Genomic DNA, 6,621 nt, shown 5'->3' with positions numbered 1-6,621 from the left:
CATCCCCATGATTTAATCATTTTAAAACTGAACGTTGGTAGGTCCATTTTAACTATGTCATCCACCCCTCAACCCCCTCCCTTCTGGTAACTATCACTTTGTTCTCTACCTATGAGCCCACTTTTATCTTGTTTTATTGTCTGGTTTTATTTTTTTGGATTCCATGTATAAGTAGAAATCTTATGTCAATAAACAGCAGTTACTTTTGGGAGACCATATTCCCAAATTCACCATTGTTACTTTACCACCTCTTTGATTCCTAGAATTCTAGAAAAAAAAATAAAAGAAAACATATTGTTATATAAAATTCAATAAACATTCTGTCAAGAATAAAAAAAAAGATCATTTCCATAGAAATTATGTCACAGAAAAAGACATGTGACAAAAGTACCTGCTACTCTACCTCTGATTCTATAAAGTTTGCCAGACAGATCACCCCACCACTGGAGCTGACCCATCCCATGGCCAAAGCGAAAGCATTGATATAAATTGCCAACACTCTTCCTTGGTCACATTTTCCCATTAGGTAGCATCAACATGGCCACAAAGATAGGAGCTCCCAGTGACAAAGGACTCTTACCACCATACCCTCCATGAGCACTGAGTACACTTGCCTTTCTTTTAGGGGGCCCCAGCCCACATTTGATGATTCATACCATCAGGTCTTCTCAGTTTGAGAAACACATCTCTTTAAAGAGGCTGGTTACCTTTTGTACCACCAGAGGGTCATTCAGCTCCATACTATGGAAATAAGCTGATAAGTGAAAGGACTCCGCTACAGCCTAGGTATCAGCTGCTGAACCTAAGCAGCAGGAGAAAATATAGTCATGAATAAGGATCAGATTGTCAGTCATTTGATTGGCAATGTAGGACCTAGTAGCTGTTCTGGAGTGGGCTCCCAGAACCACACCCCCATAAAGTTGTTTGGCTATGAGAACCCTGTGGTCACTGTGGAGACTTCCTGGCTTTCCCAGTGTGGGAAACAGGCTGGTGTGGCCTGCTCCTCAAGTACCTACTAAAATGGTTGCCATCTTCCTCCTCTGGTACTACCACTGATAATATACTTTTTGATACTTTGTTGTTGTTGTTCTTTTTAATGTGGGTGTATCATTTTGATTGATTTGCATATGATGAATGATCATTGCATCTCTGGAATGAATCTCACGTGATCATGTATTCTTTTAATGTTTAATTCTATTTGCTCGTATGTTGTTGAAGATTTTTACATCTATATTCATCAAAGATCCTGGCCATACGTATATTTTTGTAGTTTCCATGGATTTGGTATCAGGGTAGTATCTGCTTCTTAAAATAAGTTTGACATTGTTCTTTTCTATTCCATTTTTGGGGTTTCTTTTTTGCTTGATTTGTTTTGTTTTGTTTTAAGACTTTTAAAAATTTATTTATTTGACAGAGAGAGAGAATGAGAGAAAGAGGATGAGAAGGGGGAGGGACATGGAGAAGCGGACTCCCCGCTGAGCAGAGAGCCCAATGTGGAGCTCAATTCCGGGACTCCAGGATTATGACCTGAGCCAAAGACAGTCCCTTAACCAACTGAACCACCCATTGATAGAATTAACCATAGAATTAATCATGACCTGTACTCCTGTTTCTTGGGTTTTTTTTTTAATTACTGATTCAATTTCATTACTAATAATTGGTCTACTCAGATTTTCTATTTTCTCATGATTCAGTCTCAGGAGATTTCCTACTTCTAGAAATTTTACTATTTCTTCTAGGCTGTCTAATTTCTTGGCATATAATGATTCAAAGTATTTTATTATTTTCTTTTTCTAATTCTGTGTTAGCTGTTGTAATATCTTCTCTTTTATACTGATATTTTTTAATTTGGGGTCTCTCACTTTTTTCTTAATGAGTCTAACTAAAATTTTGTCAGTTTTGTTCTCTTTTTTTTTTTCCCAAAAAAAACATTCCTAATTCCATTGAGCTTTCCTACGTATTTTTAATCTCTGTTTTATTTATTTTTTCTCTGACATTGATTTTTTTCCCCAATTTATTTATTTTTAGAAAAACAGTATTCATTATTTTTTCACCACACCCAGTGCTCCATGCAATCCGTGCCCTCTATAATTCCCACCACCTGGTACCCCAACCTCCCACCCCCCCACCACTTCAAACCCCTCAGATTGTTTTTCAGAGTCCAGAGTCTCTCGTGGTTCACCTCCCTATCCAATTTACCCCAACTCCCTTCTCCTCTCTAACGCCCCTTGTCCTCCATGCTATTTGTTATGCTCCACAAATAAGAGAAACCATATGATAATTGGCTCTCTCTGCTTGACTTATTTCACTCAGCATAATCTCTTCCAGTCCCGTCCATGTTGCTACAAAAGTTGGGTATTCATCCTTTCTGATGGAGGCATAATACTCCATAGTGTATATGGACCACATCTTCCTTATCCATTCGTCCATTGAAGGGCATCTTGGTTCTTTCCATAGTTTGGCGACCGTGGCCATTGCTGCTAGAAACATTGGGGTACAGATGGCCCTTCTTTTCACGACATCTGTATCTTTGGGGTAAATACCCAGGAGTGCAATTGCAGGGTCAGAGGGAAGCTCTATTTTTAATATCTTGAGGAATCTCCACACAGTTCTCCAAAGAGGCTGCACCAACTTACATTCCCACTAACAGTGTAAGAGGGTTCCCCTTTCTCCACATCCTCTCCAACACATGCTGTTTCCTGTTTTGTTAATTTTGGCCATTCTAACTGGTGTAAGGTGATATCTCAATGTGGTTTTAATTTGAATCTCCCTGAGGGCTAATGATGATGAACATTTTTTCATGTGTCTGATAGCCATTTGTATGTCTTGATTGGAGAAGTGTCTGTTCATATCTTCTGCCCATTTTTTGATATGTTTGCCTGTTTCATGTGTGTTGAATTTGAGGAGTTTATTATAGATCCTGGATATCAACCTTTTATCTGTACTGTCATTTGCAAATATCTTCTCCCATTCCGTGGGTTGCCTCTTTGTTTTCTTGACTGTTTCCTTTGCTGTGCAGAAGCTTTTGATCTTGATGAAGTCCCAAAAGTTTATTTTCGCTTTGGTTTCCTTTGCCTTTGGAGACGTATCTTGAAAGAAGTTGCTGTGGCTGATATCGAAGAGATTACTGCCTATGCTCTCCTCTAGGATTCTGATGGATTCCTGTCTCACGTTGAGGTCTTTTCTCTGATATTATTTTCTTCCTTCTATTAACTTTGGTGTTTGTTTTTTCTGTTTTTTTTTTTCTAGTTCCTTCAAATGTAAGTTAATTTTTTTATTTGAGATTTTTCTTGTTTTTTGGGTTAAGCTTGTATTGTTATGAACTTTCTCTTTAAACTGCTATATCCCAAAGATTTTGAAATTTTGTATTGTTTTTTGTGACTCAGGTTATTTTCTTTATTTTCTCTTTAAGTTTTTCACTGACCCATTTTTTTTTTAATTACAAGTTGTTTAGTCTCCATGTATTTGTGTTTTTTTGTCCAGTTTTCTTCTTATAATTAATTTTTAGTTTTAAACCATTGTTGTTGATAAAGATGCTTGATTTGATTCCAATTTTCTTAAATTTATTGAGATTTTTTAATTTTATTTTATTGAGTTATATTAGTCACCATACCATACATCATTAGTTTTTGATGTAGTGTTCCAACATTGTTTATATATAACACCCAGTGCTCCATGCAATATGTTTGGTCCTTATTACCCACCACCAGGTTCACCCATCCACCAACAACCCTCCCCTCTATAACCCTCCTTTTCTCAGAGTCCTTGTGACCTAAAATATGATTGATACTGAAGAATATTTCATGTGCACTTGAAAATAATGTGTATCCTGCTGGTTTGCATGAAATATTCTGTATATAATAAGCCTATCTACTTTAATGTATTGTTCGAGGCTATTTTATTTTTTAATTTAATTTCTATCTGAATGATCTATCCATTGCTGAAAGTAGGATGTTAAATTCATTTACTATTATCGTATTGCTATATATTTCTTTATTTCTCTTAATATTTGCTTAAATATTCAGATACTCTTATGTTGGGTTCAAAGAGGTTTACAAATGTTATATCTTCATTTTGGATTAACCCCTTTGTCATTATGTAAAGCTTTTCTTTGTCTTTTGTTAGTTTAGGTTTTAACTTATTTTGGTCTGACGTAAGTATTATTACCCCAGTTTTCTTTGCATTTATATTTTCATGTTGTATCATTTTATCCAATCCTTCATTTTAGTTTTTTATTTAGGTTGGAGGTGAGTGCTTTATAAGCAGCATATAGAATATTTTTTATATATTTTTATCCACCCAGCACACCCAATGTCTTTCGATTAGAGAATTTAGTCTATTTATATCTAAGGTATTATTAGTTGGTAATACTGTCATTTTGTTCATTGTTTTCTAGCTGTTTTTGTAGTTCCTTTCTCTGTTCCTTTCTTCTCCTCTTTCTCTCTTGTGGTTTGATTTTTTTGTTGTTGTTGTTCTTTAGTATTATGTTAAGATTCCTTTCTCATTGCCTTTTGTGTATTTAGTATAATGGTTTTTGTTGTGGTGGTTGTTTCTGCTTTCTGTTACTGTGGGATTTACATAAAATATCTTGAGTATACTACAGTCTCTTTTAAATTGATATAAATTTGGGAGCTCCTGGGTGGCTCAGGGGGTTAAGCCTCTGCCTTCAGCTCAAGTCATGATCTCAGGGTCCTGGGATCAAGCCCTGCATTGGGCTCTCTGCTCAGTGGGGAGCCTGTTTCCCCCTCCTCTCTCTAACTGCTTCTCTGCCTACTTGTTATCCTTGTCTGTCAAATAAATAAATAAAATCTTTAAAAAATAAAAATAAATAAATTGATATAAATTCTGTACACATTCTAAAGCCTTATATTATTACTCATTCCACCCAAAAACATTTTTGGAGACACATATTACATCATTTTATGCATTCCTTAGCTAGTTATTGTATTTTTAATTAATTTTACTACTTTTGCCTTTTACCCATCATGTTTACTTTATAAATGGTTAATCCATTACTTATATTTTTATTTATGCTTTCTGGTAAGATTTTTATTTTTTTATGTTTTCTTAGTATTTGTTAGGTCTGTTATTTTTAGCTCAGAGAAGTTTCTTTAGCATTTATTTTAAGGCTAATTTAATAGTGATAAACCCCCTTAGCATTTGCTTATCTGGAAAAGAATATGTAAATCCTTTAATTTTGAATAGTAACCCTCCTACATAGGTAATTCTTGGTTTGTGTTTTCCTCTATCAGCACTTTGAATATGTCACACTACTTCTTTCTGGCCTATAACGTTTCTGTTGAAAATTCTGATAATCTTATGGGGTTTCCCTTGTAGGTAATAAGTTGCTTTCCTCTTGTTACTTTAAAAATTATCTCTCTATCAATAACTTTTATCGTTTTAAATATATGCCTGTGCTTCTCTTTGGTTTCATCTTATTGGGGCTCCCTGGACCTATAGGTGTGTTTTCTTGGCCTTGATTATAGACGTTTCTAGCCATTATTTCTTTTATATTTCTATGGCTCTTTCTATTCTCCTAGTCCATTTGATGTTGTCTCAGAGGACCCTTATGATATCATCACTTCTTTTATTTATTTTTCCTTCCATACTCTGTGTTTTCCATTGCTTTGTCTTCTAGTTCAATAATTCATACTTCTATTTTATCCACTGTGCTGTTAAAATTCTCTAGTGTATATTTCAGTACAATTATCATTTGTTTGGTACTTTTTAAAAAAATATTTTCTATTACATTGTTGAAGTTCTCACTGTGTTCTTCCAGTCTTCTCCCAAGATCAGTGAGCATTTTCATGATCATTACTTTGAATGCTCTATCAGTTAGGATGCTTATTTCCATTTCATTAAAATTTTATTTTGTGTATTTCCCTTATTCTTTGGCTCAGAACATATTCTTCTGTCTCATCATTTTGGTTCTCTGTGTTTGTTTTGTATTAAGCAAAATGGCTACCTTGCTCAGTATTGAAGAAGTCTTGTGTAGAAGCTGTTCTTTATAGTCCAGAAGTATAATCTCCCTTGGCCACCAGAGCCAGGTACTCTCTGCAAGCACATTTTTTTTTAATAAACATATATTTTTATCCCCAGGGGTACAGGTCTGTGAATTGCCAGGTTTACACACTTCACAGCACTCACCAAAGCACATATCCTCCCAAATGTCCATAACCCCACCCCCCTTCACCCAACCCCCCTCCCCCCAGCAACCTTCAGTTTGTTTTGTGATATTAAGAGTCACTTATGGTTTGTCTCCCTCCCAATTCCATCTTGATTCATTTATTCTTCTCCTACCCACTTAAGCCCCCATGTTGCATCACCACTTCCTCATATCAAGGAGATCATATGATAGCTGTCTTTCTCCACTTGACTTATTTCGCTAAGCATGATATGCTCTAGTTCTATCCACATTGTCGCAAATGGAAAGATTTCATTTCTTTTGATGGCTGCATAGTATTCCATTGTGTATGTATACCAAATTTTCTTTATCCATTCATCTGTTGATGGACATCTAGGTTCTTTCCATAGTTTGGCTATTGTGGACATTGCTGCTATAAACATTCGGGTGCACGTGCCCCTTTGGATCACTACGTTTGTATCTTTAGGGTAAATTCC

Source organism: Neovison vison, chromosome X (genome assembly GCF_020171115.1).
Source record: "Neovison vison isolate M4711 chromosome X, ASM_NN_V1, whole genome shotgun sequence".
In the NCBI taxonomy this organism is placed as follows: Eukaryota; Metazoa; Chordata; class Mammalia; order Carnivora; family Mustelidae; genus Neogale; species Neogale vison.
Note: the sequence above shows the minus strand (reverse complement) of the source record.